The sequence below is a fragment of the Anser cygnoides genome, chromosome 2 (genome assembly GCF_040182565.1).
Source record: "Anser cygnoides isolate HZ-2024a breed goose chromosome 2, Taihu_goose_T2T_genome, whole genome shotgun sequence".
NCBI lineage: Eukaryota > Metazoa > Chordata > Aves > Anseriformes > Anatidae > Anser > Anser cygnoides.
The window spans coordinates 78181313-78202073 of NC_089874.1; the positions used below are offsets into that span (position 1 = coordinate 78181313).

Below are 20761 nucleotides of genomic sequence, written 5' to 3' on the forward strand. Positions count from 1 at the left end.
ATTCCCATTTTTCTTTTTATAAATACTGGCTTAATGTGAAAATAGACCCTGGGAAGAGTACTTGGCTACCAGATAGAAGGTGTAATTTTATAATCCATTTCATAATCAACTTAATTTTGTATCGTTATTTTTTTTGTCAGTGTTTACATGGTATGTTTTTGTGTATATATACACAGAGTGAAAGGGATGCTTTGAAAACTCTCCAATTCTGCAGTCATCTGGTCTAGAAGGTCTCCTAGGTAGGAATAACATCAGTGGTACTGAAAACATGAGGAGAGATAAGAAGTCACGTACAGCCTCTTGGCTGCTAGCTCCTCCCTCTGAAAAAATAAAAATAAAAAAAATTAGGAAGAAGCTGTAAAACTGTGAGTGTTCTACTGCATTTTGTCTGCTTAAAAAACAATCTTGCAGGGATGTCTACTCTGTAAGAGTCCATCTGTTCGTGTTGCCATTAGTCTTCATGGAATAATTGCTCAAATTCTACAGTTTTTGTAAGTGATCAAATTTGTCTACACTAATTCTGCAATGAAGGTTTTCCTGGTGGAATAGGCAATAGTTATTGTGATGTTTTAGGCTTATCTTTTTCTAACCCATAGTGTCAAATTCATTTTGTTATTGCAGCTGGCTTAATGGTCTAAAATTTCAAGAAGAAATGGGAGTTGTTCAGACCCTATATAGATTGATGGTCTTCTGCTGACCTCTAATGGAGAAGATAAATCTGAGACTACCTCATAGCCAATTTAGTGTTTGCAGCTCAACAGAACAATAATGCTGTAATAACATTGTCATTCTGTTAGACGTATCTATTTTGTGTGAGGGGATCTGAAGAAAATGATACTGAAAAGTGATGGTTCAATAATCGACTTGTTTTGCAAACCTGAAACGTGTCTAGAGTTGAAAAATCCATGCCTGCTATTAAAACTTAGAAATTTGAGAGAGAATTGTAGAGTATATGTGTTTGTGAACCTTGATGTTGTGCTAGAAAGCCCTGTACTCTGTGTGCTTCTGCCAGTATGGCTTTAGAGTTAAAGACAAAAGAATATTTGAGTCACATTTCCATACTAAGTAAGTTTTACATCAGGGATCTTCAGCATCTGGTCAGGAGGAATACAGTGTTCACCTTTGCTTTGTCTGTAATGCATAGCTCTAGAAAATGGTGCCAGAGGTAAAAAGATACACAGAACACCAATTTTCACATTTTTGGATTTTTTTTTTATTTTTATTTTTCGGAGATGAAAAATCAGCATTGTATTACGGGGAGAGATTCTGGTGAGTCAGCTCTGTGTATGGTATTTTAGAATCACAGAAAAGCTGGGGCTAGAAGGTACCTCTGCAGATAGTCTAGTTTTGGTGGGTAGGTGCCATCTGGCCAGCTAAGCCCCAAACTCAATCACTTGCTCATTCACTCCAGTGGGATAGGGGAGAGAATTGGAAGGGTGAAAGAGGGAAAACTTGTAGGCCAAGATAAAGATATTTTAACAGGTGAAGAAAGAAAGGAAAATAAAAAGTGATGCCAAATCAATCACTCACCACCTCCTACCAGCACACCAATGCCCAGCCAGTCTCTGTGTAATGGCTATTTCGGCAAAAAACACTTGCTCCCTCAAGTTTGTTGTTGAGCACAACATCATATGGTATGGAGTAGCCCTTTGGTCAGTTTCGATCAGCTCTCCTGTCTGTGTCCCCTCCAGCATTTTGCTCATCCCTAATCTACTCTGTGATGGGGCAGCGAGATACAGAGAAGGCTTTGATGCTGTGCAAGCACTGTTCAGTAACAGCTAAAACATCCGTGTTGTCAACACTGTTTTGGTTTCAGCTCTAAAACAAAGCACCATACTGGCTGGTATGAAGAAAGTTAACTCCATCCCAACTAGTATGCTAGTCCAGCCCCCCAACTCAAATCAGGGTGAGTGAGCCCATGTTGCCCAGGACCATGCCCAGGTGGGTTTTGAGTAACTCCAAGGATGCCACAACCTCTCTGGGCAAACTGTGCTAGTGTTTGACCGCACACACAGTAAAAAATAAATAAATTAAATAAATAAATAAATAAATAAAATTATCACGGGTTACTGCTGAGTCGAGCCTGGATTGATTATTTTTTTTTTTTTTAACTCTTCATGGTTAGGTATTTACTCCCCTGAGCTTTTTCTTCTCCAAACTGAACCATCCCAGCTCTTGCAGCCTTGCCTCATATAACAGATATTCCAGTCCCTTAATCATCTTTGTGGCCCTACACTGGACTTGCTCCAGTAAGCCCATGTCTATCCTGTACAGGGGAGCCCAGTTACAGACCCAGGACTCCAGATATGTCTCAGCAAAGCTGAAGAGAAGGGAAGAATCACCTCCCTTGACCTGCTGGAAGCAGTCCTCCTAATGCAGTCCAGGGTGCTATTGGGCTTTTTCGCTGCTTGAGCCTGTTGCTGGCTCATGATCAGCTGGTCCTGGACCGCAGTCCTTTCCTGCAAAGCTTTTACTTGGTATATCAGCTTTCTTTTTTTAACTGGGTACATCCTACCTGCTTTATGCCAATTGTTTTTGAACTGATAATCTAATATATCTCCATTAACCTGAATTTCTTATTAAACTCCCAGTAGTTTTTTAATTTGGACTTTTTTTTTTTTTTTTTCAGAGCTGTTTACCTGTTCCAATAAACAGCTACCAGTTTGCCAAATAGCATGTGTACTGGTTGACTATGCACATGGCTCTGAACTAGCCAGAGTGTGAATGGCTATAGTCCAGTGAAATAAAACCCTTCTTTGAAGGAGCTTCTGTGAAGAGAGTTGTGCATCATGCTGGAAGAGGAAGAGAGGAAGGCAGGCACTAGTGACATGGAGGGAGCTTGGCAAGGCTGGAAGGACTATGTGCTGGGAGACACAGTACATGAGTCTGTTTGAAACTATGCTTCATTGGTTACTCTGCTCACAGAACAATTTGCTAAGCTTGTTGCATATATTAATATTTATTTAACAGAACATCAGTGCTCTGCTTTCACTGTTGTAAATGCTTCATTTACTCCAGAAGATGGTGCTCTCTGCATTTACTTTAGAATTTGTTGTGACAGAAACAATTTATATCCAATTCAACCTTGGCTGAGTAGTAAATTATTGAGGATACCTTTGTAATAGAAGCTGTTAATGCAGCCTCGCTCCCAAGGCTTTCACATTTACAAATAATTTGCATAACATTTCTGCATGAGGGGTTAGAAAATGCACAGCTTCTCCAGTAATCTTACATTAATGTAACCTGATATGTTAAAGCAATCTCAGTTACTTTTCTACCACTAGACCATACGTATAAAATTAAAAAAGACTAAATAATATTTTATTCAATGCAGTGACTGAAAGTTGACTTTTTAATAGGAATATTTGTAAATTCCTCTGTTCTGCTGTTTCTTTATGGAAGATACAGGGTCTTTGCAATAACTATTTATACATATTCCTAAAAAGATGAATATGCATATAAGTATAGTTTCTGATATAATTTATTCAGTTTTAATATTAAAACCAGCATAAGAAATTATGATTTTTAGTTCAGAATTATGTCCTCAAATTTGTCACAAAATTCACATTGTAGTGTTATGTTTCTGCATTTCTAGTTGATTTGATACTCCTGCACAATTAAAAGCAGGAGAAATTTCTGGCTTTGTCTTTCTTTTTAGCCTGTTTCCAAGGAAGACGCTGATGCAGCTTGAAAAACTTTCTAACATAACCACATGTTTTATGCACATACTAGCCTGTGAAATATTGCAGGTAGTTCACGTTTGAGCATGGTCTCAGAACAAGTGACAAACTGAGCCTGAAACACATAGGATTGTTATGTGCAACTCTTCCTGATCAGGCTGTCAGGTACAGGCATCATATCTTTACTGTTTGGTTGGTAGTTTTGATACAGCTGATGAGTTTGTTCCATGTATGAGGTTTTGGTGAGAAAACAGAAGAATGTGGGAGCAATAGGAAATTTGAAGAAGGAACATACAAAGTAGCAAAAGGGGTGCATGTGTTACAGGCTAAGATTACAGGACAGTTGAGATTGGAAGGGAATCTGTTTAAACTCTGGTCCATCCCACTGTTCAGAAGAGGTTTACCTTTGATGTTGGATTCTATTGTATCCAGAATACCCGTTTGGGTTGGGAAACAACAGTGAACTTCAAAGCTTTGTTCTCTAATTCACCTGGTAGTGACGATGCTGGGGCTTCATAAGCTATCTTCAGAATAGTTCCCTTTAAAAACAAGGTAAAGCATCACATAAATTCAGTCGAAAGCTCTAATGGAGATTCTCAGTTCCTTGCTTGTTAGCTATCAGTATGTTTACTTTTAAAAGCTTTCAAAGGTTCTAGTAGATTTAAAGATCTGTTTCTAGCTTGCCATTTTATTGTTTTTACAAGCTTCCCAAAGCTTAGATGCATGACATCATACTCATGGTCAGGGTTAGCATCTCATCATGTACAATTTGAATTGTTTGACATGCCATAATGTATATAATCAATGGCCAGATAGGACTCTTTCCAGAAAAGAATTTCAGTGTTAATAATATGAATTTGAGGAATTAGAAATTGAGTGAGTGGGTTGAGAGAATTATACATGACATTTGAGAGGTTGGAGAAAAACAATGCTAAAAAAGCACTGTTTTTCTGTAGAAAGCTAGAAGATGATTTACGATGGTTTGAATGAATTGAGAAAGACTTTTGCATTTAGTTTTGAACCTTCCACAGCTGCTAATTCTGATTGTGTTGTGACAGTGCTTTCATCATTACTTTACTAAGTTGCTTTATTAGTGGAAAGTGATTTCTAAAAGAACTCCGCGCTTCAACATGAATGTTTCAGGAACCCAAAATAACTCAGAGGTTTATGCTAACTATGCATGAGTAAACATTATTGAATTAAATGTTGAATTATCTTCCAGGTTGAACTAATTATTGTACTTTTTCTCTTACATGACTGTAAAGCAAGGGTAATTCTGTTGATATCTATTAAATATTTTCTGGTTTTCATCTTCCTCTTTATATAAATAATTTTCTTTTCTTTTTTTTTTTTTTTTTTCTACATGGTTGGTCTGATTTGAAAAATGAGCACCTTTTCTGTCTAGACCAGATGAAATATTTTATTAAGATTTGCAATGCACTTACACACTTGAGATTAAATTTATCGTTAAATTTTCAGATTTTATAAAGTAATTAAACCAAGACGTTTCAGAACATCCCTTCTGGTGTTTTTTTTTTCCTTATTTTATTTATTTATTTTTGGATAGTAAATAGGAAATTATATTTTATTTTTGCACAGGAAAAAGATTTCCTAATTTGGAAGCTTTTTTTTTTTTTTTTTTTTTTTAATATGTGACTCTTAATTATTCCTACTCAAAAATAAATCTTTAGAAATGAATGAATCATAAATATAAATAGTTATTAGAGCACTAAACATTTCCTAACCTTGGTTAGCAAAACCTACGAACTCGCATAATCTATCTTCTCTATCTTTTTACTTAATGAGAGGAAAAACAACAATTCAGTAAGAACTGAATAAACCCTATAATTGTAAGAATAAATTTCTGTTAATAGGTGTAGAAAGCTTTTTTGGGACAGTGAAAATAAATTAATACAATGTTTATATGTTATCAGTCATAACAATGATTCACTTTTCTGAGTAATTAAAACTAATGCTCTGGATTTGGGAAAAAGGAAAAAAAGCCACATTACATTAGATAGAACAAAGATAAATCATGAATTTCATTTGGCCTTCCACATTAACATAAAACCCTCAGATCTTCCCAGATTCCTACAGCTTAATTGTGGAAAAAAAATAAGACAAACAGTTTTAAAATGTTATCTTCTGAAAAATACATTTGGGAACTACTGAGTTCTGTGTTTTTGAAATTTAATACTCTGAAGGAATGATCAAAAAATTTTTCTGGAGGTTGCATGTAGAAATAGATCACTTAGAAACCATGTTTGGTGTTAGGAAATTCACCTAGGAAAATGTATTTTGTTTCATTAAATAGCAGTTAAAATAGCTATGAGATGAAATTAGATATTGCTTGAATGACCTTTTTTAATGCATTTTTGTTATCAAATTAGCCATATCTGAAGATAGACAGAATAGCAAGGCAAGTCAATCAGAGGAACTATTGCATACATCTTACTTTATTGTATTTAACTCTTTAGTGGTGCATAGAGAAGTATTTTGGAGAAGGATTACAAACTGATTCAATATGCTGCATTAAAATCTGATTAAAATGCTTTTAAATAGCTACCAGATACTGTGAAAGTGTACCGCTGAATTTTTTCATAATGATTTGATGAACAAGTATTGACATTTAATTTTCTTTCTCTTGTTCTTCTCCTCTCCAATCTTGGACACCCAATATTACTTTTATTAAGTTTGCTCATCCTTACATCAGAGATTAATCAGTCTGAACATTATGCAAATGTAGCCAGGTTTTAGCTCCTGAAATGGCATGTTTGCAAGGAGTTGTTTGGCCATAAACTTTCCATTAAGATTATGTAACAGTTTCTCCAACAAAACCATGTTTTATTTGTAACTTAGTCTTTTGCTGAACTTTAGGGAGATGAGTCCTTTAGCAAATTGTAAAACAGAAAATTGAAATTCTTTGGAAGATGTTGCTGTGGTGCTTTTTTTCTTGTGTCATGAAAATACCATAGAGTCACGAAATGGTTGAGGTTGCTAGGGGATCACCTCTGGGGATTCACCTCTGGGGATCACGTAGTCCCAAACCCCTGCTCAATCAGGGTCAACTAGAGCACGTACACAGGATCACATCCAGGTGGGTTTTGAATATCTCCAAAGAAAGAGACTCCACAACTTTTCTGGGCAACTTGTCCCAGTGCTCTGTCACCCTCACAGTAAAATAAGTAAATAAAAATTCTCATTCTATCATGGTATAAAAGTCTGCAGGTGCAAAAAAGAATGTAAAATCCTCTCCAATTTCATATTCTGTTTTCCTAGTTAATTTTTGAAAATTAGTTAAAGTTAGTTAAGTTTTACATGAGGTAGCGTGAAAACATTCACTGAAACTAAGCTGTTATTAACTGACATGACATGATAGGTTTCTGTAGATGACTTATTTGAACAAGTCTGCTTTGAAGATGATCCCCCTCTCTGTGGGACTGAGATTTAAATCTGGCATTCGTATGATGTACCCATTTCTTCTTGTGGAATCCTATTTCTCAAACTTCCCTCTTTAAAATGGAGATAATTACAGAATAAAAACTTTGAGTATGTTACAGTCTGTTCCAGTGGTCTGTCCTCTCTGGTCTTGCCATATCTTTCATGAAAGATAACTGTTGAGACATTTGGTCTATGATACTACGTTTTGTGTATGCAAATATGATTTTGTTCATTATTTTGATTCATATTAAGTTTCAGTAAATCATTACAAACTTTTTTTTTTTTTTCAAAAATACTATCGGCTTCACTACTGATTACTCTTTCTTCTACATACAGTTGCATCTTACTTTAAAACAACATCCAGTCTTTCAGATAGTAATGAATTTTGATCCTTTCTTTCTAAACCCATGAAGTGGATCTGTGAAGTCCATCTGCAAAAGCAAATTTTTGCTACTCCTTTATTCTTTTCTTTAATACTTTGAATAGTAGTAGTGACAAGACCCCCACTGGCAGAACTCTAGTGGACACAACCCTCCAAGACAAAAGAATATAACAAAGAATATTGATCAATGTTTTTGACTGTTTTCATAACTAATTCTGTGCTGAGCTTTTAAGAATTTTCATTTAAAATATATCACTGTAAAGTCCATGTAAGATTCTCACAAGACAAGATCAAAATGTTATTTGAAATATACTATTTCTTCCCAAATCATGAAGTTTTATTACTTCAGTAGTTTCCTACTGGAAGGCTGTTAAATTGTTAAACTGAGTGGTTTATAATTTCTTGTGTCCTTTCCTTGATATATTTGTCTTTTTCTGTTTCTCTTGTTTGTTCTAAAACTTAGCTGTTAACAGCTCTAAGACAATCTCCATAGGTTTGCAGTGCATTTTTTTTTTTTACTATTTTTTATGGCTTCCAGCTGTTTTGAGAGAATTTTCTTTAAACTAAACAGTATCTACACTATTCCTTCACTATTCTATTGTATGTGTTTACCTCTTTATTCCTGTCTGTTGCATCAGTCTTCTGTTCTGTATGTTTGTAAGTTAGATTCAGTCACAAATAGGACTTATGCAATAGAGAGTATTTTTAAACATAGATCCTGTAATCAGTGAATGAGGCATATTCCAGATTCAAGCCCATAGTCACAGCTTCCCCAAATGGAAGATCTGGTTTTGCAATATTTTTAAATATCTATCCTCCTTTCGCAAAGCTTTTGTCCTGTCCTTCTGTTCCAGCCTTTGCCCAGACCTTTCCAGCTTTTTACTGTCATGTTTTGAACTGTAGTCCAAATTTTCAGTCTTTCTTTCATTCTCTGAGGCACATGTCCATGCTGTCTATGCTAATAAAAAGTCTGAAGGAGTGTAGAATAATCTGGAGAAATACTTTTTTTTTGACTACTACAAATACTGGTGACCAAGTATGTCTTCAGAGGAGCTCCTTTCAGCTGGCAGTATCTCTCTGATGTTAGATGAGCGCTGATCAAATTCCTGTATCTTTAAAGGCCCAATCTATGCCTCTAAGCTCTTCTACTTCTGTTTGTTGACTGATTTGCTTCCCCAGCCACATAGGGAAAAAAGAGAGGGTAGAATTAGAAATTCATTGTGAAAAAACTATCCGTCCCTTACCTGAGCAACGTAAAACCTCAGCTGATCATCAGGGGGAAGAAGTTTCTCAGCTGTGTTGATAATATTAATTTGTAGTCATCTAATGAATCTTTTTCATAACTAAAATAAAAGAAAAAAGATACTAAGTGCTTCAAAAATTTTGTATAGTCTGTCATAGGTTTTCTGGTTTTCTGTCCCTACTGAATTATTGACTGATGTTTTCATTGGATTTCGTCTGCTACTGGAATTATCAGATATTTGTCACCCTGTGAATCTTTTGAGCATACAAGGTTAATACTATTAATATTCTTTTATTATTATTATATTTTCTTTCAGGATTCTAAAAAAATATGTGAATATACGTAAAAATATATGTATTCTAAATGAAAATTTCTCATGATGTAATAAGAAAGCAACACAAGTACCCAGAAATTACTCTTTTGTTTGTTTGTTTTCTGTGAAGTAAAATACTTCAAATAAGACCTTTACACATTACATTTAATGTGGAAGGTATAAAGAAACTTTCAGTGCACTGAACAAGGCAGGAATCTTGGAAAACAAACAAAAACACCACAAACTGTCATCTAGTCAGGTATTAAAGACTATAAAAAAATGTGCTTGCAGTGGGAACAAATTAAGCAAGTATACTGGTAACATTCTTGAAGGCTTGAGTGCTTGACTTTGAAATATAGTATCCTTTAGTACAAGATTTTTGATGTAACATGTTTTACAGGTTAATCTACTAAGATGTTGTAGATTTCTCTTTCGCATTTGACGTAATTTTGATTCTGGAAATCTCAAACTATCTCCTGATCCCAGCATCATTTTTGCCATTCTTAAAGCTTTTGATTTCAGTACAGATGAGATACAAGTCAGTTACCTTGAAAAGAAAAGGTGAAATGAAGATGACGTAATAAGCTTCATGTAAAAGGAAATCAAGAGTTTGCTGGAGTGTTAAAAAGGCAACTCTTGCACTAGAAAGTAGTCTTTTTTTTTTTCTTTTTTTTCCCCAAATAAGATATCAGAAAAGACAATGTACACTGAGAAAGTTATATTTCTGCATATCCTTTTAATATAGCTATCGTATTCTAATATCTTCTGGAGGATGTAAGGCTGGCATTTTTCTGAACTCTGATTGTATTCTTTGATGTTGCATAGTAAGATGTGTCCTGTCTTATTTAACTTTCATGGATGGCCATGTATTTTCCAGTGGCTGTCATATGAAGTAATTCTCACATTCAACTAGGAATATTACAAGTTTGTTTCTGCCTAATATTCATTAGTTTTAAAAAAGCTGTGAAGAACTGAACTAAGAAAACCCTCCAAATTGCACTGTTTGATTTTAAGCTTAAAGGAAGCATAAAAGCTAGTACAGTATAGTCCAATATTATTCTGGTATTATGTTACTACACCTAATGAGCAATAAGAACCTGTTCATTTATCAAGAGAGTATTTCTTACATGTCGTTAAACACACACATAAAATATTTGCCACAAAGAAATACTACTGCTCTGCGTACATTTTTCTTTTATTTTTTTTTATATTTATTGGTGCAAGAAAAAGTTGTGTTGAATTGATGTGAGGCTGATTGTTTTTTGTTGTTGTTGTTTTTTTCCCTTTTAAATAAAAAATTTTTTTGGTCATCTCAATAATAGCTTTCTAATATGAAAAATGTCATTAAGGTTGTTTTTGAAGTGGAGATAGAAAAGAGCAGCGTAGCCAGTTTAAATAAGTGAATATAAATTTCAAAAATAAAACACAGTTCTCTTGCTCCTCACTTTCACATCTTGTTCAACATATCAGTAATTTGTACTTAGACATAGGTAACTTCCTTGGGCACTCATATGCGTCTGAGATGAGAACTGGGTCGATACAAAGGCACATAGGATTTGGGCAAAGATGGTCTGTGGTTAGAAATGTGGTGGAAATCTGTCAGGTTTTGAAGTGGGATCCAGATTTTCTTAATTCTTAGTTATATTGTTGTTATTGCACTATAATTCATTGGTATTTCACAAAAGAAACAAAAAAACACAACAGCAAACAGTACATATTGTTCTTTTTCACAGATATGCCTGGAAATACACTGGATTTAACAGCAAGCTGATATGTAAGGATCATGTCCCAGCAACTACAAAAGGAAATCAAGATAAATAATGTGGTAAGCAAGCAGCAAGACTGTGGTAGTGCTTCCTTGCATTATATTTCTTTTCTGCTGGTTGAATTGCATTGGTGGAGATACAGTATGTTCTATAAATTCCTTTTTTCTTTCTTTTCTTTCCTTTTTTTTTTTTTTTTTTTTTTAAGGGGAAGGATCTATATTTATTTACTCCGTGGAATAAAAGAAGGAAGTTTTGACATGTGACATCATTGGATCTGCTTGTTAATCTCATCCACATCCAGTTTTATTTTGCACTACTCACGCTATGTATTTTTTGACTGAAAAAAAAAAGAATGATTGCTGTGCATTTAGGCCAGCAACACAGAAAAAATGTCATAAACACAGTCATAGCAGTAAGGCTTAAAACAACAAGGATACATTCAGTAGCAAAGTTTCAGTAAAACTGTTATAAACCACATGTTGTGTCATCGCTCACATAAGGTCAGGCTTTTGAGTGACAGGCACTCCACAGCAAACTGGCAACATTAATCTATAAGTACAGTAGGTAAGATTGACCAGTCTGTTCCTACTGTGGAGTTATTGCCATGTTATTTTATTCAAAACCCAAACAAATATTTTAATATTGGAATTTTATGTCTCTTGTCCAAGGTATTGTGGTCTCAGTTTTGATACTTTAAACAATATTGGTCAGTTCTCAATTAACATGAAATATTAGTATTTTTAACTGTTTCTTCAATAACAGAAAGCAGTGGAAATCTTACTGAAACAAGGGAATAAAGCTTCTATTAGTAATTTTCAAGGTGGCTCCAAATCACTAAGTCCTTGTGTATTTTCTGTCCTGTTTTTAAACACCAGTCAAAATATGATTGACAATAAGTTGCAGTAAATGGCACCAGACAATGTTCTCTCTGTAATTTAATAATTAAGTTTGTTAAAGCTAAGGTTCAGTGATACCTGAAGCTAAATGAAATTGGAGTGGGATTCAGCTCAAAATTCAGACAAAGAAAGTTGGATGTCTGAGTTCAATGTAACCTGCAGTGGTGTTCAGCTGTCACCTACTGACTCACGTTTTGGAGTGGTTGTACTCTCAAATCTGTATCATTTGCTGTCTTCAGTGTTGCATACGCATGAAATTTTTCACTTTTTTGATTTTTAAAATGATTTGCTAGAATTTCTGAGATAACTCAGCTTTAGTTTGTACCAGTGTGTTTTTATTTCGGGGTTTAAATGTGGTTTTTAATCAAGCCTGTAATACTTACATCACATCCACACCAGGGAGCATGTTTTAGTCTGTGTCTTTCATAGAATATTGGCTTTTTCTTAAAGGACCAAAGCAAATATGTTTTACAGTAAATCCATCTGTATATAGATGGATAAAAAGCTCATAAACAAATGGCTCTCTGCCAGTGAAACCACTAAATTTCACAGAGGATGTCTGTTTTAAGCAGGATGTCCTGGAGAGAGATGAATTCTGTAAACCTTTTTTTAAAAATGAAAAGAGTTTCATAAAAACATTAGGCTAAAACATTTCTCTGACTAAGGTAAAGAATTCCATGTGTTTACCAGAACTGGTACTCTATAAAAAAGCTCTGCAGCTGCTATTAAGTTCAATTTTATTCCTCATCTGTGCTGGAGCCCTTTCTCAACCTAAGCACTTCTTTGGGCCTAGCAGCCTGGCTGTTTATCTGCTATCATCAGAAAACAAGACAATCTTTTTAACACATCATAATGCTATAATGTATTCCTAATAGGTTACGTTTGCTCTGGTACAAATCAGAGGGCAGAGAACAGGTAGTTTCTGTAGCCACGAGGGCTCGGAATGAGAACAAAAGTGTACAGGTAATTTGATGAGCATTTTACCATTGCTCTCAATATCTTGGCACTTTGAGGATTTGTGAAATTCCATTGTGTGTGGGAAGTTTGTCAAGAACAGCTCTTTGTAACATGACTTCTTTTAATAGGGTATTCAATGTAATATCGTGCATATCACCCATCTTGAAATGGGTAGACAACCTATTGAATTTTCATTAGGAGACAGCATGCAAAGACCTACCCAAATTGTGTTTATCTCACAATAGTAACTCATGCATTCAGTTTTTCTGTAATATTGACATTAAGACCCCAGACTTGCTGGTAAGCTTATAATGTTGTGTAATTGATAGCTTTCTCTTACACTCTGAGTTAAGTGTATTACTGGGGGAGTTGTGAGTATTTAAGTATACTTTATATTTCCTTAAATGCTTTAAGTAAAATATTTGAATTTGAACTCTGAATTATTATGTTAGCTGTCATAGGAACGCAGATGAAATACCTTAAAGTTGAGGATATAAGAATAGATCATTAGGAAAAAACCCACCCCTGCTCTTCAACACTTTGAGAAATAAATCCAAACTGAAGTTATGGCACATAATCTAATAATAATTTAAGAAACTTTATAAAACAGTAAAATAATAATTTCATATTTACAAAACCATTGCTTTTACAGTGGAAAAATGCTTACATTCTATTTTTTCTTTTTTTATACAAGTTTTGCTTAACATCAAGAATTTAAGTATATAGTATAAACATTTGGGTAAAGATGAGGAAGACAATTGTTATGTTTCTCATAGTCATTCAGGATCTGAATAAGAAACCAAAAAAGTGAAAAGAAAAAGCAGATGCTGTCTTCTGACTCTACAGACCTGGTAGTAGAAATGACTTATTCAGGTACTAGGTTTATGTTGTGTCTTTGGGGTTTGGATTTTCTCCTGTAGTAATCACATACTTTTGTGATTTGGGAATAGTTCTGCACCATTCAACCTTCTGCGATACTAGAGTTGTACAAGTTACATAGGAATGACAGAGAAGGTTGTACAGGAGTGATACTATAAAAGGGGCAAAAGGTAAACTGTATACTTATGCTGCTTCTTTTCTAATGGATTTAAAATCTGTACATATGTAAGAAGAGGGTACAACTGTTATTGATCAAGAGTATGTCAGCTGTTACAAATGGTTATGGAAGTACAGGGAAGCTATGCAAATAAAAACACAGGCACTTTTTAATAAACTCCAGTGTGGGTAAATGTTACCTAACTGTGATGAAAAGGCAAAATTTTTTCAAAAGCACAAAGCACTTAATTAGAGAGCCATTCTGGGACAGCAAAATGTATTCTTAGGAGGAATGTAACAAAATAGATACTCTTCAAAATGTAGGTGTCATGTCTAAACAAAAGAAGTAAGAAAGACACAAACTTCCAAAAGATGTATGATCATGTTGGGGGTGGTATGGGGCACACTGAAGAGTATGCTGTTAGAGGCATAAAAGCTAAAAATAGAGGTTTCTTCAAACACATTCTAGACAGAAAAGTATGACCGTGGTGCAAAAAGGCATTTAAGACCATGGTAGAATTGATACATCTCTTTGGTCATTGTTTACCACAACGAGTTTCAAAACATTTTCAGAGCAGAGAGATAATTCTAACTGAGGAAGATCTCATGTGAATTTAAGAAGATTTTAGAACAAAATTGTGAATATTAATAAAACAGTGACAGTAGATTGTACTTGGTAAGACTGATACAGGATAAATACCGATACTGCACAGGATAAATAGAAATTCTAGTAAAGAATAACCTCTTTGACCAAATGTGTAATAATCTGTTTGGGAGGAGTCAGCAAATTGTGAATCACAAATCTGATACTGCCGTTGGAAGTCAGTTAGATATGGATAATACTGTTTAATAATAGGTATATGATTTTTTTCAATTAGTTTTACGCAGCAAGCCTTGTAGTTTTCTCTTATCCTCAACCTCTTTTCCACAAGAGAGCATATTTCACTGTAGCTTTTTTTTTTATGAATAACATGATATAAAACTATAGATAGGTGATAAAGATGGTAATAACATGTGGTCCCTTTCCACAAGAGATGAAGGAGATCTGCGTGTTGCAAAGGAAATCTTGAAGTTGAATATATTCATAAATGATCTAAAATTTAGAGTTGAAACAATCTTATAGAAAGAGGTGATACCACCTCTGGGTAAACCAAATAACAGGTGAAATTCAGTTTTATTAACTTCATTTTAAAGTTCACAGATAAAAAAAGTCCAACTTTGCATGTTGATGGCTTTTATTACTTAGAAAAGAAATAGAGAAACCGCCATAGACTGTAGTCCAAAATCTTTTTTTCACTGTTAGCAGTGATGAAAAACGCAAATAGAGTATTATGAATACTAATGGAAGTGTTGGATGACAAATCAAAACCAGTTTCTGTTTGCATCTGTGATGGTTTCACACTGATGGGTTTCACACTCTGCTCCCGCTCCACGCGGGGTCCCTCCTATGGGTTGTCGTCCTTTGTGAACTGATACTGTGTGGGCTTCCCACAGGGAGCAACTCTTCAAGAAATGCTCCAAACACAGGTCCGTACCACAGGGTCCATCCATCAGGAGCACACTGCTTCAACCTCGGTCCCCCACAGGCAGCAGCTCCCCGTAGACCCCCTGCTCCTGCGTGGGCTCCTCTCCACGGGCTGCAGCTCCGGCCCGGGGCCTGCTCCTGCGGGGGCTCTCCATGGGCTGCAGCCTCCTCCAGGCCACATCCACCTGCTCCACCGGGGGCTCCTCCACCGGCTGCAGTGTGGAGATCTGCTCCGTGTGGGACCCATGGGCTGCAGGGGGACAGCCTGCTCCACCAGGGGCCTCTCCACAGGCCGCAGGGGAACTTCTGCTGCATGCCTGGAGCACCTCCTGCCCTCCTTCTGCACTGACCTTGGTGTCTGCAGGGATGGTTCTCACTCCTTGCTCTCTCAGCTGCTCTTTTCTTTAAATCCCAGCAGGTTTTCCTTAAATCTGCTCTCCCAGTGGCCCAACCAGCGTTGCTCCCTGGCTCAGCTCTGGCCAGCAGCGGGTCCCTTTTGGAGCCGTCTGGAGCTGGCTCTGATCTGACATGGAGAAGACGCTGGGCTCTACTCACGCAGGCCACCCCTACAGCCCCCTGCTGCCAAAACCTTGCCATGTAAACCCAATACAGCATTAGGGGAAAAAAGTGCAATTAGTAAGGGAAAGATTAGGCAATAGACATTGTCAGAGAAATGAACTGTTTTTCACATAAAAGTTTAACGATTCTTTAGTTTGAAAGCAGAGGTGTAAATATAGTGTGGATCAATAAATTAATAAATGTTTTAAACACTGAATAGTCAAGTATAGTTCTGACATTATATTTTTTGATTTTTCAAAGATTAATTAAAAGCAAAGTCTGATACTCAAAAGACAGTTGAGATCACCTAGAATGACAAATCTCTTCATGTTGTGTATACTCAGTTAAATCAAAGTGCTGTCTGCATTTGGATACCATTTGCCTTTATGAAACTGATATAATAGCAATTCTGATGCAAAGACATAATAATTAGGTTTTGGGCTCCTATATTCCTTTATTTTTATTTATGCTTTATATGAATGTATGAAAATTTTATTTAAGAGTATGAGAAAACTTTGCATTCTGCATGAATCTTTTCGATATGCTTAATTTCTGATTCTGCTTCATTCTTTGATTTATGATACTATGCTGAATTCTGGTGAAATACAATATTTTAATCTCATTACTTCTGCCTCATATTCTTGCTTTGCATAAATGATATCATCTCTGTTCTTCAATGTTCTGGTCATTCTTTCTATGTTTCAGTGTTTATCACCTCATTGTCAGTCTTTTCTTCATGATTTTCTATTTATCACCCTAATCTTTTTCTTCTAACCTCATCCTTCCCCTTACCTTTCCTATTTTTTCCCGTTTTTTTCTCCCATTCATTTAATTCTTTAAGATATTAAATATTTAACAAGCTAGGACTGCTTCTCATCAATATATGTAAAGGGTTTATGATCTGTCTTTAAATGATTTAGCCTGCCAGTAATGGTCTGGTTCTGAGTCTAAAGTTTGAAATCTTTCTGTTTCACTGAGTGTTAAGCCTATATAAATGAGCGCAGTGCTACTTAGTGAAGCTGTTTCATTGAGAAGAGGATACAGTAATGTCTTTGGTATCAGATTCCTTTTGATTGCTTTGGCCTAGACTGGGGCAGTAAAGTTCTTTTAAAATTTAATTCAGAAAATTTACTAAACATCTTGTTAATTAAATATGCCCGCAGTTTGCTCTTTAGACCTTTAGAAATTTAATTGTTGAGTCACTTAGAATTTTTTGAAGGTATATATATATATATATTTTTTTTTTCCAAAAAAACACAAGAGTACAGTTTGAAACCTGAATTTATGCACTCAGAAACCAGGACTTGTAGAAGCTTTACAAAAATAAATAAATAAATCTGCTTCAGACTTTGACTTCAGCAGGCTTCTACAGTGGAAAAAGACAACCAAACTTTGTCTGTTTTTGCCTCAAGTGAATCAACCTTTCTGACAAAACAGAGAAATCAGTTAGAATAAAAATTTGCTTTGCCTTTTGTAGATAACAAAAGATGGAAAACAAGAAATCAAAGACAAGCATATGATGAACTCTTCAGTAGGAGCAATACCCAGAGCTATTGTTTTTACAAGGAAGTCCCCAAAGAAAAGAAACATAATTCATTGCTGAACAGGCACTGTGATGAGCTTTAGCATATTCATAATTTTTCCCCAAAGCTGCAGTTTCATAATAGAGTGGTTTAAGCACTGCGAAGCCTTGTAAATAGATGAAGGTACACACAGTTTAGGTAAAAAACATAATACTGCTGACCTTGTGGATATGACAGTGACAAAGAACAGAGTAAGAACTGTGATTAAAAAAAGGTTGAAGGATTCCAGATTATTCCTCTGGGATAAAGTTTACTTTTTGAGCGGGAGGTGAGAGGGAAGCCACAAAACAGTGTTCAGAAAAGACTAGCTCTTCAGTTAGCTTTACCATATCCTAAGAGAATGAAGCATTTTTCTTATGACTTGTATTGAACAAAAGGAACTGAAAATAGCTCTATTCTACTAAGAACATTTCAATATGTTTCAGGTTTACAATTCACTTTTGCATCCAATTATGTAATTAGTTAAGGGGTAAATGAACTTCCAACTGTAAAAAATCCTCAGGCATTATATCCCAATGTATAAATGGGATAATATGTCTAGAGAAGAAACAATAGCAGCTGAAAGATGGACTGATTGAGAAAGTCACTTGTTACGCATTTTACCAATCGCTAAAATCTTTTGATTATCTTTATAACCTGTAAGAATATTAGTGTGGCACTCAAGTTGCTGGTGGTTTGACAGCCATGTGTCTCTTTTTGCATTGTAAGTTTCTCTCGTGAAATGCAGTCACCTTAAGTAAGGAAAATCTTTGCAAAGCATATGTAGCTATTTGGTCTAGTTTTTGTTGTTGTTTATTTTAATAGTGGGTTGCTTTGAAAAGAGATAAATTTGCTCTGTAACTGAAATGACTTAGTAGGGGAACGAGTACTTAAAATCAGTCAGTCTAAAAACCATGCTACCCACAAAGCTCAATTGTATTTTGTTTGTTAACCAGGAATCTTAAATTATAAATGAGAAGAAATTATATGAGGAACTTGTATGAATTCCAGGGCAGTAAAATATCTAAATAAACTCCAAGGTATTTTGCAGTGTTTTCTGCCATCGTATGATATAGATGTTAGCATTTAGTACCCAAGGTTAATCTCAGAAATGTAGTTTATCCAGTATACGGCAATAAATATATGTACAGAAAAATATAAAGTATCTTCTTTCTATTGACAGAATTGTCAAGTGGTTTGGAATTTAGTTGCTTCAATGATTCTGGAATAAGTCTTCCAAAAATGCAACAAAACCAACCTTTTCTAAAGAAGTAACATGGGAATTGAAGATGTTCTTTGTGGACAAGCAATGGCCAAGCTGAAGTGATACACTACGTTCTAGTATCTTTTGTGAAGAGTATTTTGGGATCAAAAAAATATGCAGCTATGGTTTATTTGCTCAAAAGGTTATCTGGATGTTCAGCACAGGCTTATTGATTTAGTTTTGTCCCAGTCATATTTGTATGTACACAGAAAAATGTAGTAATTATACTGTGAATAATATAGTTTGTTTTGCCATTTATAGCAAACTTCAATATAATATATAACATTAAAAAAAAAAAAACACAACTTATTATCTCACTTCTTTCACGTCAGACTGCCATTGTGAGTAGATTTAACAATAAAATATATAATAACTTGGCAACGCAGAGCTCATTCCTTTGTATTATGTGTTTGCAGTATTGCATTTCTTATGAAAACAGGGAGAATTATAGAGCTTTTCTGTTCTTTTTACATACACACTATTTTTTCTTTTTCATAATGCAAAGTTACAGATTTGGTAAGTTTTGGGACTGGGGATTGGCAGAAAGGACAGTTGGGGAAAAAAATGAATTTCTGAAGGGCAGTAAAGAGAAGAACTTGTGTGTGAGCATGCTTGGGTCTGACTGCCAGAAATTGTAGAGAATCTCTAAAGTTAGAAATGAAAAGGAGATAACACCTGCTGGGAGAGGTGCAAATGAAGTAGAGAAACAATATCAGGCTATCATCTTCAGTTCTTCAGGCTATGAAGAATCTTTCCAGCTACAGCTGCTGCTTCTTTTATGAAAGACAACAGCTGCCTTGAAGGGAAAGAATGAGGGAATTTTTCTGTTAGTCAGACATGGTGATTGTTTTTGTAGTGAATATTTGGCTTGCTCAGAGGTTAAACATCTATGAAAAAATGCTCTGTCAACTGGTCCATGTGGCATAGAAGTTTCCCTACAAAGGTATTACCGGTCAGATACATCAAGACAGCTTTAATACGCCTAACTGTTCTTAAATTTCATTACTTACCCAAATCTATTGCAGATACGTAACCTGTAAAGTTGCCTATAGTGGCGTCATTGTACAACTATAGTCAAACAAAATTTTCCTATATGTGGATAGGATTTTATTGTGCATGTCAAAGTTTTCAAAATCTATCTTGGAACTAAGGAAAACCATAAAAGAATGGGGTTCAATATTTAAGTATAAGATACTTGACATGCAAGTAGAACTATGACACTTAAATACAGAAAATAATATTTGTAGCCTGCATAAAGATAAAAGTAAATCCACGCATATCTAGAAGTATAAAATGCCAGTCCTGAAATATAAAATAAGATGAAACTTTTTTGAAATTTACTCTAGTTTTATTTTTAGTGTTAAGACTATACCAATTAAAATGAGCATATTCCTAAGGGTTGTAATTACATGCAGGATATATGGTAAAGGTTCCAGTCCTAAATAATCAGATAGAATAAATTGATGAGCAGATCTCATGGCTCCCTTGGAACAGAAGGAAAAAATACGCATAATGACTAAATGATAGAATACTTCCAATGAAATGTGGAAACAGCACTGCAAACTGTATGGCTAGTATTGTATGGGCATGGTATCAGTTTTTGTGAATGGCCTGGGTTGTCTTTTTTGTAGGGCCTTGTATTTTCTGGAATTATTATTTTTACTATATGTCCTATGGTCTGAAGTTGTGTTAGTTTAAGCCAAAGGCATATCAGTGATATATGCTGTAGCTCCCCTATTATTAAACTGAAATAATTTAATAATTCTCAGAAATTACATAAGATTTTTACAGATTTCATTTGATGGAAAAAGGGCTGGTTCTAACACCTTGCTGTGGTGTTCATCATGCTGAAGTCCATGAGCATTTTTGCCTTTGGGATGTTACCTGGAAAGAAAGGTGTGAAGAAGGAGCTTTGATCCAGCAGTGCGTCAGAGCTCTTTGATCTCTCCCCATTTATATATAGGACCACACCTGCCTCGGGTTTACAACTCATGGAGTATTTAGGAACATATTTGAGGGAGATTTGTTCTCTCTTCAGCTTTTCTGATAACAAAGCTTTTTCATGATTTGTAGATAAATAGCTGAAAACATGAAGACTGCAGACTGGATTCTTTACATGACGGCTTAACAGCACTGAAT

General features: G+C 35.2%; 1 long non-coding RNA gene across 2 annotated transcripts in view; it reads left to right on the plus strand.

Annotated features, from left to right (window-relative positions):
* Positions 1-18994, plus strand: part of LOC106034861 (uncharacterized) — a 116726-nt gene extending 97732 nt beyond the window's left edge. The window contains exons 3-4 of one of the 2 annotated variants that reach the window (XR_010829476.1): positions 10793-10884; positions 18542-18994. This is a non-coding gene — a long non-coding RNA (uncharacterized lncRNA). Of the gene's footprint in view, positions 1-10792; positions 10885-11030; positions 11712-18541 lie in introns of those variants that run through there. The other variant, XR_010829477.1, reaches the window with a different exon arrangement.
* Positions 18995-20761: the final 1767 nt, after the last annotated feature.